Below are 15,291 nucleotides of genomic sequence, written 5' to 3'. Positions count from 1 at the left end.
GCGAGGTATGAATTCCAATTCTGAGGGGGAAAATACTTTTTTTTTTTAATCAGCAGCAAATAAATATGAATGAACATCAGAAGGAATGTTGACAGATACAGAACTTACTGAAATCAATCATGTCTCATGTAATCCATTAATCATTGTTTCAACCGCGGGAAAACGTCAATAAAACAGCTGGAGAACAGTAATGTCAAATAACATATTTACCTCAGAAAAGCCTTTCAAATGACCATAAACTCAATATTCAGCAAGAAAAAATTAACCCTAGAAAAGAAAATTTTGCTAAATATATGCAGTACTACTGTAAATATTCATTATAGCCTATATTTTGATTAACCAGTTGTCTTCACAAATGTGCGGTACGTCACTGGATGACTCGGTTCCCTGAGAGTTGGGAACGAGTATTGCGTAAGTAGCTTACGCTATGGGAAAACTCCTTTTCTCAAGAATATTGAAGCCAAATTTTTAAAACACAGTGCAGCTGCACAGCAGACATACAGCTGAGCGCCTTAGTTCGCTCATTGGCTGTGCTGCGGCAACTGCACGAACCTATGGCGAGTCGGCTAGGATGCGCAAACCAATCAGGACGCTTCGCGCCCGCGCGTGTCAGAGCCTGCCAGAATGGACTTGGCTTATAGCTTATATAAGCCCCCTATTCGCCATAGAATTCAGGTTAAATCGATGCGATCCCCTGATCAAAACACAGTAGCACGGCAAGTTACGCAATACTCGTTCCCTATACTCTCAGGGCACCGAGGTTACGTTAGTAACCGAGAGGTTCCCTTTCGAGAGGTCTCTCGTATTGCGTAAGTAGCTTACGCTATGGGAACCACTGTCAAAATGCACGGCATGCTTTAAAACTTCGCCCCATACTATAGCCTAGGCGGGCCAAGCGCCCGAGGCTCATAGAAGAGTAAAGTCCTAATATTCATGAATATCAGTCACGTGACCTCTTAAGTCATCCACTCTTTTTCCAGTTGACTGCTGCCATCTTGAGTACCTACCGAGTACTGTCTATGGTATTGACAAGCATTAGCTAGCTAGCTTGCTACGATTTACAGCTTCGTACGGATACAGTATATGGCTATGAAAGACAACATTTCGCACCTCGACTGGCAAGAAAAGAAACGCTACTTTAAAAAAAATATCATCTTTAGGGTGTGATCCCTACGCGATACCTCCAGCCTCTGTCCGCTGCTACCGAACTACCAATCCTGGCATTCAATGATATATATATCGGTACTTTGTTGCAGGCTGGGTCCTTGACTCGAAAATATGGCATCTTCACAAGATGTTTCTCGTGAAAGGAAAGGTAAGTGTTCTTTTAACCCAACTTTGTAAACAGCAGCTAGCAGCTAGCCTAACAACTCAAGGCTATCTAGACTAACTTCTAGCTGTTCTCTAGCATATGTCAGCACAAGGGGTAGCTAAATCATCTGGTCATGGTTTCAAAACAAACTACAAGAACTAATGCACACTTTGCAACAACAATAAAAAATAGCGAAGAAATGCTCTTTTTCTAAATGAAAAGCGTCATGTTTTCATGTTTTGGGGAGGAAATAACAGGTATGGTCTTTTTAAGAGCTCTCTCTCTCTCTTTTCTACTGTGTCCTCGAAGTCATATTTACATAAATTATTTTGGACCTTTGTTGAAATTCAACTAGCACATAATATGTAGGTCTGGTATAATTTATTTAATAACCTAACAAATATACCTTTCAAAACTAACAGTCAATGGCCATGATGTTTTTAATGAATCTGTTGGCTTCTTCAACATCCATTTAGTAGTATCTCATGATCTGTTGTCTCTCCACTCCCGTAGTACACTGTAAAAAAAAAAAATCAGTTGTAGCATGGTACTGTGCTTTAAATGCATTGATTGACAAATGAGTTGATTTTACTAGACTAATTGGTCTGCTGTCTTCTCTTAAGGTGAACCACTCTCAGGCCGTCAACATGACCCCCACACAACCATTGATCGTGGTCCATGATGATGGGACAATTTTAGTGGCCCACTGCACCCGCAAAGCAGGACTATGCTGCTGCTCTCATGCTGTCTTAAGAGCGGTAAATCTAAAAGATGGAGTGTCCAGTACAGAGACGCCCTGTGCCTGGGTTCTTCTGAGCAAAACCGGCAAGGTGCAGTACAAGGAAATTAGCAACATCTCATTCATGAAGAAGACAGTAACATACTCACCACTACCCAGCATTCCTGTCCTTACAGAAGAGGAGTATATGGAGTTCTACCAAAAGCTTTATGAATGTGATGTTCAGGAAGAAAGTACTAAGGGAACTGCTATCTTGTCTGTGATCGAGGACCACTCTCACAGATACAAACCAAAGACCCTTCAACTGAATTTGCCAGAACCACTTTCTAAATTATATTCAAAGGCAAAGTTGCATGCTGATTTCTCGTCCTTACTAGTAGAGAGTGACAGCATCTTTGACAATCTTCAGTTAACAGAGCAAGAGGTATGTACTGACAAATTGTAAGTCTTGTCCTCTATTTAATATTTTGTGAGTTTTATTTTACACCGCTTTGCGTTTTGAAGTACAGAATGCCTGGCACGTGTGCAGCTCTTAGCGAGTGCAGGTTGATCTGAGCCCATAGCAAGAGGTGTTTGGCCATGGTGTGCAGGTTGCTTGACCTGAGACCGCCTTGGCGAATTATATAGGAAACCACTGACATGTTTTCCGACCGGACCAAGACGTGGTGATGACCTTTATATGTATGGGAGAAAAGCTATTAGTGATAGAGCGACCGCTCTCATCTCTAGACAGTTTATGTGTAGGCACCTCTGCGGGCTCGACCAAAGGCCGGAGATGGTCCTGCCCTCGTACAGGGCCCCCCAACCTCTGTTGGAAGCATCTGTCGAGATCACTTTCCTCTTAGAAATCACGCCCATAGAGGAAAAGGTGGAGCGGGAGGCGCGGGGTCGTTGTGGGCGAAGGTGGCCAGACGAGACCGCAGGGTGGAGAGCGCCATTTCATCACACTCCGGGCAGCCGTCCTTAGAGAGTGCAGCTTCCGCGTGGTCACGGCCCAGACAGGAAGTGCAGACGATGTGACGATCTCCGCAGAAGAGAGGGCCTCTGCAATAGGCGCAGGTGACCCGAGGCATTTGAAACAACGCCTGGGAATTTGCTCTTTTAGAAAGTGAGTCACAACAGCAAACACACTAGCTTTTAAAGGATATAGCACGCCGGGGGGCACAGCAGAACAGCGGGCTGAAGGCAGCGCCCAGTTGAAACCAGGGAGCCGGTGTCCTCAGAGCTGCTTAGCAGGTTGCTTGTTCCGCTGAAGGCTTTTCGACAACGCCGAGGTTTCTCATCCGGAGGTCAGCGACGTGAAAACTTGCTGAAGAAGATTCAATCTGAATTATATGGCGAAATGGGGGCTTATATAGCTATAAGCCAGGCCTATTCTGGCGAGCTCTGACGCGCATGGGCGCAAAGCGTCCTGATTGGTTTGCGCATCCTAGCCGACTCGCCATAGGTTCATGCAGTTGCCGCAGCACAGCCAATGAGCGAGCTAAGGAGCTCAGCTGTATGTCTGCTGTGCAGCTGCACTGCGTTTTAAAAATTTGGCTTCAATATTCTCGAGAAAAGGAGTTTTCCCATAGTGTAAGCTACTTACGCAATACAAGAGACCTCTCGAAAGGGAACATGGTTTGTGTAACATATAGCAACGTATTAGCTATTTGATAACATAGTCAAGCAAAAGGCTAATCAGGATTACTGTTATGTGTCCGACATTGTAAAGAGCAATAACATTTGCAGCGTTGACCTCAGTAAGTTCAACCGAGTGAATCTCTGCAGCTGGTGGTGTGAGTGGAGGCGGGCTCATTAGCATAATCATGCTCCACCACGTAGCCTATACTAAAAGATGTAAGGGTGTAGAGTTACATTCAAGCTATTTTAAAACATGTTGAAATCCAATACATATTTTAGTGTAGAACTTGGAAGCAAACCCCCACCCCTCACCCGAAGTGCATTAAAATGGTCTAAGGGGTGTTCAATTAAAGTTCCAAGAGGTCCAATCTCTATATTGCTTTCCCAGCGGAGGTCCGGACAATACTTTTATGGAACAGTTATTGCTCCATTTTCATCGAGGCAGCCGTAAATTTCATTTCATTTATTTTTCTATTCTCTTTTCATGGTAATGCAACACAAAATACCACAAGAACAACCTAACAAATCCAACAAACACAACAAAAGTACATTCCATGACAAAAAGAACAGGAGTAGGATGAAGAAAAAAATCTTATAAACTCCTACCCCATTCCGACAAAAACAAGATTCACAAATTAGATGACCTCACCGACATAAAATGACAAACACCAAGAAATGAAAAGGAAATATATATACACACATATACACATACATATACAGACTATAGCCCAGACCAGATATAATCTACTTTCAATTATAACAAATTTTTTCTCTCTTTGTTTATTATTATTATTGTTATTATTATTATCTATTGTCACGACTACCTGGCTCACAGTAGCAATGACATAGGGGAGACCACACCGTTTGTTAAGTCAAAGCAAACATAATTTATTAAACATTAAATTATACGATGAAATCATAATTTAGATCAATAAATGTAAAGTCAGTAAATGAGAAACGAAATAAAACTAATCAAAAGTGTGTTGCAGATCAGTAAATTGTAGACTATGTGTAATGCAAACAAAGCAAAAAGAAGTGGGATGATGATGATGCTGCTGCCACCAGCATGGAGACCCGAGCAATGTCGAGCCGCGCAGCACAGAGCACGAGCAGACCAAACAACCGACAGGAGATGTTTTTAAATAGTCCCTCCAATCAGCTGTTGTCGGATGGACCTAAAACAAACAGCTCCCCCTTCAGACTGGGAGGAGAGAAGAGAGAAACGGCCCAAACATAATACTATCCATGGTGGAGTGAGCACACCCAACACGGCAAAGCCGGGCGTGACATCACTCCCCCCACAAAACAGAGACCCATGTGGGACTCTGTAAAACTACATTCTACTCATTACCATTTCCCATAAACAATACTAAAAACAAAAACAAACTCAAACTATACCCAAAAAACAATAAAATGTCTAAACCCATTACCCTTTTTAACCAGTATCCCGAAAGACTAAGGTTAGATTAAATCAAACTCTCGTCCCCATTCATCCACCCCTATACACACATATACACATACATATACAGATATTAGCCCAGACAAGATATAATCTACTTTTAATTATAACACATTTTTTCTCTCTTTGTTTATTATTATTATTGTTATTATTATTATCTATTAATACTAATTCTGCTTACATAATACTAAACAAACAAAAACAACAAAGATGTAATAATTACAGGTCCAGCAACCAAAATAACAACGAAAACATAATTGTTGTAATAATTTTATTAGTTTTCACATTCATCTTTATATAAATTAAGTATCTTTTGTTTATAATTATTTTTAAATGGTAAGATATTTGAACAACATTTTAGATCATTTTCTAGAAGATTCCATCTTTTCACACCAGAAACTGAAACGCACATTTGTTTGTGAAAGGGAAAAAAAAACCTAAACACTCAAAATAGTCATCAAAGATCAGAATCTTGGGCTCAGAGAGCCAAAACAGTTATTTACCCAAATTTACCAAAAAAAAGTAAATATTTCTCCCTACTAGATATGAATATACTAAATGATGCAAGGATGTAGAGCTACATTCAAGCTATTTTAAGGCATGAATTTTTTTCACTGGAAAAACGTTTAAATAGGCTATGTAATTTTGTTGATCAAAGATAAGTTTCAAGGGATAAAATTATTGATTACAGGGGGACTTTAATTTTTTTATCACAATATGACAGTTAATACAGCTTTTTACCGCTTCCCCAGTCATTCACTAAAATTGTGTAATGCACATCTAGCTGTGAATTATCCCTTAAAGGTGCAGTATGTAATATTGACAGCTAGCGGTTGAAATGGGTACTGCAATCCAAATTCAAAATATTGGAGAGAGTTGTTTCCCCGCTAACTCCTCCTCAGACTCGGCTCGGGTTGCCAGATTGAGGACACACAACAGGAGCAAGTGCAATTGACAACGGAAGGCGAGAAGACTTACACACTTGTAAGTTGATGAGTTGATTTATTCGGTTTTTATATGCTCCCATTCATAGAGATTTTTAAATGGATGCCGAAGCTTTTTAAGTCGGGAAGAATCTGCAATCTCTGACCCAGTTTGTTTGCTGACTTCCATGGCAGCAGTACACTTTGTTTTCCTCCAAATGGCAACCCGGGGTGTCCAGATACTATTGGATAAATTGGCAGTCGGCAGGATCACACAGACCAAAACAAAAACCTACACGGAACGCATATTTAAACGCACAAGTAAAATAAATGGAAGCTTTAGCGTAAGTTCTGCCAGGAAGACTTGTTACGTCACTTATTACTTTTTCATCTAACCAATCGTATTCTAATACTCGTAGTATAAAAGATCGGTACTTACTAAGGGTGACCGAAATTAATTCATGCAATGTCGAACTTCGACTCGATGTAAAAAAAATAAAATAAAATAAAAAAACTTGCATCACTATAAGTGTATGCTATTGTGGTTGTCAAAACATTTGGTAGCCTAACTACACATACTTTTATTAAGTTTAGTGACATGGGCAGGGGCGGACTTAACCATTAGGCAAAGGTCGGCAATTGCCTTGGGCCCCGAGCTACCTAGGGGCCCCCAAAATGCCCCATTAAATTATGCTTAAGTTTTTTTTTTTTTTTTTTTACTTTTCGCAAATGATATATTTCTAAAAAAACATTTGCGAAAAAAGGCATCAAATCATTAGTGTCGCAGACAGGAGGGGGCCCCCCACCTCACTACATTGGACTATTCCATTATCTCACTTTCTGCGTGCGAAAGTGACAAGGCTAATGCGCAAAAAAACTGACGGAGAAAAATAAGTTATTGACAGACAGTGTAGGTTACAGAGTGACAGACAGAGAAGCTACCCAAGCGGTGCTGAAAAAGCAGGAAGCGGGAGGAAAGCAAAACGTTTTTAGCGAAATTGCAGAAGGTAACAAACTTTTTTGTGATGCCCGTGCGTGCTAACGATATGTTACAAGTCCATGGCCGTAGCAGCTATGAGGTGACCGAGGTCCGGAACTCTGTCATATTTTACATTCAAAAATAAAATGTCAAGCTCTCTGAATGATTAATTAGCCGTTTAAACCACCTCATATGAGTGTTTGCAATGCATGTTGCTGCGAGAAGCTAGCGCAGTGAACGGGGCTTGAGAGCATAGACAGTATAAGAAATGGACAGAGCCATCTCATTGGAACTCAGTTGAGACAGTTGAAGCCCATTTTTAGCGATTTCTGAGCATTTCCGTTCCTGACGCGCAGACTCAAACCGACTCAAACTAAGCTTGATGACGTGAGCAACCTGTCTGACAGACGTTACTCTTCTAGTAGCTGTGCGTGAAAACTGCCAACGTTAATCTTGCAGAGACGGGGAACTTGAGCAAAGAGTTCTTTGGCGTGAGTGAGCAGGAGTAAGTATTCCTCTGCTTTTATGGACTCATTATCTACGGGCTTCTCCCTTGACGGGACGTCCCCCCGATTGCCTGCGAGCTTCTCCTCCTGTCTGTACGGTAATTTCTGTACAGCGCGACAGAGAGTCGAGTGGTTATGACGCAATCGTTAGCCTATTTTTACTAAAACTGTTTCTACGGGGCCATAATGTAACATAGAAGGTAATGGAGCACTTTATACATTGTCGTGTTTCTTTAGAAATAAATAATGGACAAATGGAGTCTTTAAACGCCTCGGATGTAAAGTTATTCGCTGTCAAAGTGACGCCAAAATGAATGGGAGTCAATGGAAATGCTTACGCAAGTGAAGTTCTGCTACAACATGGCGGCACCCGGCCGGCTTCAACTTCCGGTCGATGGATTTCCCCCTTGCTTGAGAGTGCGTTGTGAGTGAGGGCGCGCGTGCAGCCTCCGTGTTGCCAGATCCACCTAATGAAAAGGTGGAAGTAGTCTTCTGGACCTGTTTTTCTGATTTAATGTGACACTTTAGGAAATAATTAAAGTGGAAAGTTGCATGTTAGGGTTAGTGATATATTAATCTTATTTCCAAAACACAAGCTTTGAACTTATTTCGGATTATTATTATTTTGTTTTCTTGTTTTTCGTAGCAATATCTGGCAACATTTTACTGTCGGCATTAATTAAAAAAAAGCTTATAGACAAACTGTAATTGCATAAAGCTACGACATTCGGTAAGACAAACGCAATGATCATCGTGATTATCTGTAAGAAATGTATAACACTATCAAAAACTATAGCATAATACAGATCTGTATGAATGAAATTTGCCAAATAACTTATTGGCCAGCAGGAAGACGGCTCATGCTGTTTAGTTAATCTTTCACAAAGTCATCATAAAAAACATTAATTAAAGCAGTGTTTCTCAACTAGCAATCTATTCAGTCAGCATATTTGTGTTTGATCTCTGTGAATTACAGAAATATAAGACTTGCTAGACCTACTTTTTTTTCTATATTTCTTTGCACAAAACTCTCCAGAAAGTGCCATGTAATAGTTTATTTAAAAAAAAAAAAAAAATCTGAATTTTTTTTTTCGTTCTTTTTTAAAGATCGGATGGGGGGCCCCATACTACCTTCGCCTTGGGCCCCCAATTTGCTAAATCCGCCACTGGACATGGTGCAATAATTGGTATAGGCTACTGCTTTTATTATTGCTTGATACAAATTTGACAATTTCAATTTAATTATTGTGGTTTTATTCCGATCTTGATTCTATTTGGATACATATTATACATAGGCTACAGTAGATGCTAATTTTTCTCAAGAAAGAAAATCGCACCTAATGCTGTTAACATAGACTACAGAGAGCCCTGTCAGCTGGTATTATTGAAGGTTAAAAATAACACCTCAAATTAAAGGCCTAATGTGGGTTTTATTGCAACAACTTTATAATATTTTACTTATTTACTTATTTCAAAGTAAAAAATATAATAAATATGTAATATAGTGCATTAGCAAAATACTCATTTATACTAATACTAAAAATATTATAAAATACTATTTTTTTCTAGCCAACTTGCGTGCTATATGGTCATTAAATGGCTTTCCTGAGGTAAATGTAACGTTATGTGACATTGTAGTCACTCCAGCTATTTTATCCCTTTAAGGTACGCACCATGAAAAAAGCAAAGGAAAAATTATTTCTTTGCATTTTTTATTCAATTATGATAACAATAACAACAATCAAAAAAAAAAATTTAATTAGACCTTACAGTATTTTAGATACAATCCTCTACCAAACGGTTGAGACGTCTGTTCATAATAAAAGAACAACATTAAGAACAAGTCATAAGTGCATTTTCTTGACCAATAAAAAAATCTGATGGCTGCTATTGATGGCTCTTACAATGCTAGTCATATAGTAATACACAAACATAGTCAATTTTAAATTATGAAATTAATAGTAACACCAGAATTGGTATTAATTCTTCAAATGTATTCTTGATATTTACCATAATACAGTACAGAAATGCTGAAAAAATGATATTGATCAAATATTTTTTATCAAATATGTAATTGAATAATATTAAAATTAATCATTTTAACAACACTAACCCTTTTGTTCATTGTAAATAGCTAATTTTACCAACATTAGCTAATTTTATTAGCTAATTTTTACTACCTTAAAAGGACAACTCAACCGTTTGGTAGAGCATGTTTAAAAAAAATTATTTGACCCTTATAAGACTTATTTTTGTTTAATTAAGTTACATAATTCTGTTTAACAACTCCTCTGAAACGATAATATGTCAACCAAATAGTCTTACCTTTAAAAGTCCCGCCGATATGCGTCATCAAAGGAGGAGCAAATTTTCGCTGTGTCATGTGCTGTTTGAAGGAACACTGAAATGGCATGCTGCTCACAGACACAGTGCCATCTAGTGGATTTTTTTATCATTGCACAACTACACCAAACGGTAGAGATGGCTCATTCAGGTTGAGTTAAGCTTGATGCATTTTTCAATAAAATAGAGTGACTTTAAGTGTGGTCTACCAAATGGTTGAGTAGTACCTTAAAGGGTTATTGACCTCTTTCCGCGGTTGAAAAACACTGATTGGTCGATATTACAGTATGTCTCATGAAGCATATACATTTCGGTAAGTTACTGTATCTTTCAACACACACCTATTGCTCAGTCGTGTTTATTTACTATTAACTTGTGAAGAGAGATGGTCGGTTCACGTGCCATATGGCCTGAGGCGCTACAGCGATCTGTCACATTTAAAAGCGCCAAAACGGTATTTATTGTTTGAATTTCGTAATAAAATTTACAGAATCTGAGAGCTGTGAAGTAGTACGGAGCCCCTAAAGGGACGCGGTGGTGGAAAAAATTTAGGATGGGAGAATTTTTTTTTTTTTTAATCTTTTGCGTTCCCTCGCAAAACTTTTGCGTTCCCCCGAGAAACTTTGCGTTCCCTCGCAAATATATTTGCGTTCCCTCGCAAAGATATTTGCGTTCCCACGCAAAACTTTTGCGTTCCCTCGAGAAACTTTGCGTTCCCTCGCAAAGATATTTGCGTTCCCACGCAAAAGTTTTGCGTTCCCTCGCAAAGATATTTGCGTTCCCACGCAAAAGAAAAGCTCGGACAGACACGTTGGCAGTGGTTCAGAAAGCTCCGTATGCTCACAATGGAGGGGTTTATAGAGGTTTATTTTGAACTTGGACTCAAATACAAAGATATACAGTCAGTGCTTAGTTCGAGGCACGGTTTTGTCACAAGTGAAAGACACCTGAAAAGGATATTACGCGAAAGAGGATTGTTTCGACGAAAATATTACTCAAGCTTAGCGGACCTTGTTGATTTCATCCGTAATCAACTGCAGTTCTCTGGGCAACTTCATGGGTACCGATGGATGTACGCCAAATGCAGAGAGAAGGGTCTGCGTGTGAGAAAGGAGGATGTGCGCTTGGTGCTGAAGGAACTGGACCCTAGAGGAGTTGCAGTGAGGAGAGCCAGACGTCTCAGGCGGCGCAACTACTTTGCTAAGGGACCCAACTTTATTTGGCATTTGGACTCATACGATAAGTTAAAACCGTATGGCATTTGTATTAATGGTTGCATTGACGGCTTTTCTAGGAAGATTATCTGGCTTAATGCATACACAACTAGCAGCGATCCAAAGCTAATAGGCAGTTACTATATTGATGCGGTGGAGCGTTTGGGAGGATGCCCAAGAGTTGTTAGGGGGGATCTTGGAACCGAAAATGGTCATGTTAGAGACTTTCAGCGTTTCTTTCACATCACTCACGCTGATGAAACTCTTGACAGCTATTTGGATGGTGCAAGTACTGCCAACCAAAGGATCGAGTACTGGTGGGGGTTTCTGCGCAAGGAATGCATGGAATTCTGGATTTCCCTGTTTGCTCATCTCAGAGACAACGGATACTTCAATGGAGAATTCTTGGACAAAAGTTTGCTCCAGTTCTGCTGCATGGGACTCATCCAAGTGAGTGCAATGGAAATTATGTTTTGATGCTTGCTTCTATGTGTGTGTGTGTGTGTGTGTGTGTGTGTGTGAGAGAGAGAGAGATAGAGAGAGAGAGAGAGCGTGCGCAAAATTATGTCATTACTCGCGTCACATTGTTCCAAACAGGTTACACATTAACGCAGTATGACTAAACTTGTTTTTTGTGGATAATCAGTGCAGAATCCACCATCTTGTTTTCCTTAGATGTCTGGATGTTTGAAACAATGAGACACTGGGTAAATGAAGGCATAATATATATTTTTTAAGTAAATAATTATATTAATTCAAATTTATTTGATCATTATTATTGTAATGTTTTACAGGATGAGCTGGATGACACTGCACAGGTTTGGAATGCACACACTATTAGGCCATCAAAGAACATCAGCAACCCCAGTGGTCGGCCCAGTGTGATGTATGGACTGCCTGAACTTTATCTCACCAGAGACTTCCTCACCTCAGCTGACACTGAAAGTATTAAAATTTGCAAGAATGAGTGTACTTTCCGACGCCCCATACCATGCGATCCAGATGTAAATGAACTGTGCAACATTATCATTTCTGACTCTCATTTGAACCTTCCAAGTGACCCATATCAAGCTGTGAACTTATACATGCATTTAAGAGATGTGATCAGGGCATTACTGTAAAAACTACAAGGTCCTTTTTATCTGAAACGTGTTTATAGTCTGACTTACATTGTATTGTATTGTATTAAGCTTACATTGTAGACAATACTGTCCCCAGGGGCATCCTGAAATGTTGTAGAAAGTTTTTATAAAGAATTACAATACATGAATTTCATAATACATGAATGTCATAAAAAATGAAACCAACATGTGTAAAATTGTTTGTTTACAAAGTTTATAAATGTACATAAAAGCTATTGGGGAAAGCTGTTTATTTCACACACATTTGAACCTGTAACACCATGTAAACTTTGTATTTAAACTATGGAATAAACAAAGAGGTTAAAGATTCAGAGAACTTTCCTTACCAACAACCAAAGTTTTATTGCATAGAATGGAAAATATTACAGCCATTTGTTAACATTTCCAGTATATTTTCAATTAAAACATTACACTAACAAATAACAATTTATCAGTATTAATGGCTGCAGTGATGTACTTTCAAAGAAAAACCTGACCACTTGTCTGTGGTTGAATTTTATGTAATTAACAGAAAAAGTTGTTCAGAGTAATTTTTCTGTACTGTACTAATAACAAAAGTGATATTCCATAAGATTAAAAAAAGATCAGCCATCTGTTTTAATTCAGCACTTTGCAGCTGTAGAGTACATTTCTAAATATTATACTAAAGTGTTTTTTTTTGTGTGTAAACAAAATGCATGCAACAACAATACCACTCTAACAAATAGCAATAAAACTGTATTAACAGCTCTGGTGATGAGCTTTAAATGAGAAAATCTGACCACTTATTGGAAAACTCCAAATTTATTTGAAAAGTAAATTGAATGCTATGAAAATCAAATGTAAAACATATTAATACTATAGGGGCCATTTAAATTAAATGTTATCCAAAGACTGCTGTTGAATGTAGCATGCTGTTCTTTTCCGCATAAAAAAAAAAAATCACATAGATTGTTACCAGCAAGTTTATAATAACTACAGGCTGTCAAGTTACCAAAAGAACTTGATTACAATGACTAAAACCTATTCCAGCATCAAATTCACAGGATGTCCATTTCAAAGTATTCACTGGACAGAATGTTATCAAACTCTGTGCGGAGGTCTGGGTAAGAACTGTAAGTATATGGTAAATCAAGAGTAGCTCCACAAGTATGAGCAACTGGTCTTCTACTGAGGCCAGATTCTGCATTGAAGCTTACCTTGATTTGAGCAACACATATGACAGATGAACCAGAACAGAAGCGTAGAAATTTTTCTGCTTTGCATTGGTCAGCATTTCTGACATAACGTTGCAGATGATTGAATACGATCTGTTCTTTCTGAGAGAGAATTACCTGTGATGTTTGAAGTAGCTGTGCCACTTTTTTGCCAGTGGCCTTCTTTGTGTCATAGAGAGACAGGAGACTTTCCTGGTCTGGTACATTCAGCAGTGCAAATGGCATGGTTTTGGAGAAGCAATCTATTATATATTTGGGCTCTTGAAGAATTGCTTTATGAGCCATTGTTTGTATGGCAACTTTCATGGTGTTTGTTGGAGGGATGCAATGAGAGCCCATTCTTGTGAAGAGGTCAAGCAAATCCTCTTCATCACATTCCTCCAGTGTGCCTTGACCAGCCTTTGCAACAGCAGATCGTTCAGTCGAAGAGAGGTAGTAGTGGAAAGATGACATCAGGACATCATCACTGACTGAGTCAATTCCATGCATGCATGCTAAAATGAAAGCACTAGAAAGCCTCACTGGCAGTACACCGAGGTCAAGTAATCCTTTTACCCAAATCCTTCCAACTGCCTCCCATTCAGCTTCAGAGAAATCTGGTCTTAGTCTAGGAACACGTTCATCTTCCCCTTCACACTGTTCAAGGAACTGATCCCAGAATGCAGTGTAAACTTCTCTGGACACTCCAGCATCATCTACAGCATTCTCATTTACAAATTTCATCTTCAGAGTAGATTGAATTATGCTGCTATCCATGAACACAGCCAAAAGATCTTCTACAACCTTTACCCTGTGTATTAAAGCATGCACATGATTTGGATTTGCTGAGTTTCCAGATGAAATTGTAGGAGAAAGATGGTTTCTTGAATGTGATGGCAAATCTTCTGGTGCTGAAGGCATTTCGCTACCCATCTAGAAAAAGGTAAAAATCATTTAGAACTATTATTTGTATTATTAAATTATTATTTATAAATTAATATTTATATTATAAAATTTTCAAACAATTATTTCAGTTAATCTGAACAAGATTTTCTTTTGTGTCACTGTAAAGTGAGACATTTATATATAATTATGACAAATTACAAAGTAATCAACTTTTAAAATATACTCTGTATCAAAATTATAATTACACTTGTTCTCAATCGCTTTGGTATTGCTTTGGCACAAAACAGACTTAACATTCTCTAAACTGTCATTTCAATTGTCATAACTGTTTGCTGGACCATCAGAACTCTACAGTATATTGCATGTCTGCAAAATGTTGTTACTTACCCAAAACATTTACAGTTTTTCTCAATCGCTTTGGCTCAATTCTCAAATTAGACTTTTTTCCCCCACAAAACAATAAGTTGGCTTGTTCATCAAAACTGATAATTCGTTACATTTATATAGCGCTTTTCTGGGTGCTCAAAGCGCTATACATGGAAGGGGGGAATCACCTCAACCACCACCAATGTGCAGCATCACCTGAGTTCAAAGCAGCTTTACAGTGATAATAGGAAATTAAGGTAACAGAGATTGTTTTGGATTTACAGCAGCTAGAATACATTTATTGTCCAGTTAAAGTTAGTATTGATTGATTCACTTCCGTCACAACGATCATTAGTTATTACCTTAGGGGGCGCTAACACGACACCGTTATAACAGAAAACCCGGCCCGCTCACAACAACAGTGCCTGGTGGCTCTAGAACGCAAACCTTGCATTAATTAAAAAAAACTTTAAAAATGTAAAAAGTGTTTTTATCATTATGTGAGCCACACTGGTCAAAATGTTTAGATGTTTTTTTATTTGTTATAAAAATTAATAACTGAAAATAAATATTTTATTATATACAGTATAAATATATATATATA

The sequence above is a fragment of the Rhinichthys klamathensis genome, unplaced genomic scaffold, assembly GCF_029890125.1.
Source record: "Rhinichthys klamathensis goyatoka isolate OS25496 unplaced genomic scaffold, OSU_Roscu_1.1 h1tg000110l_1, whole genome shotgun sequence".
Lineage (NCBI taxonomy): Eukaryota > Metazoa > Chordata > Actinopteri > Cypriniformes > Leuciscidae > Rhinichthys > Rhinichthys klamathensis.
The sequence above is the reverse complement of the archived record's forward strand: the minus strand, read 5'-3'. Positions refer to the sequence as shown.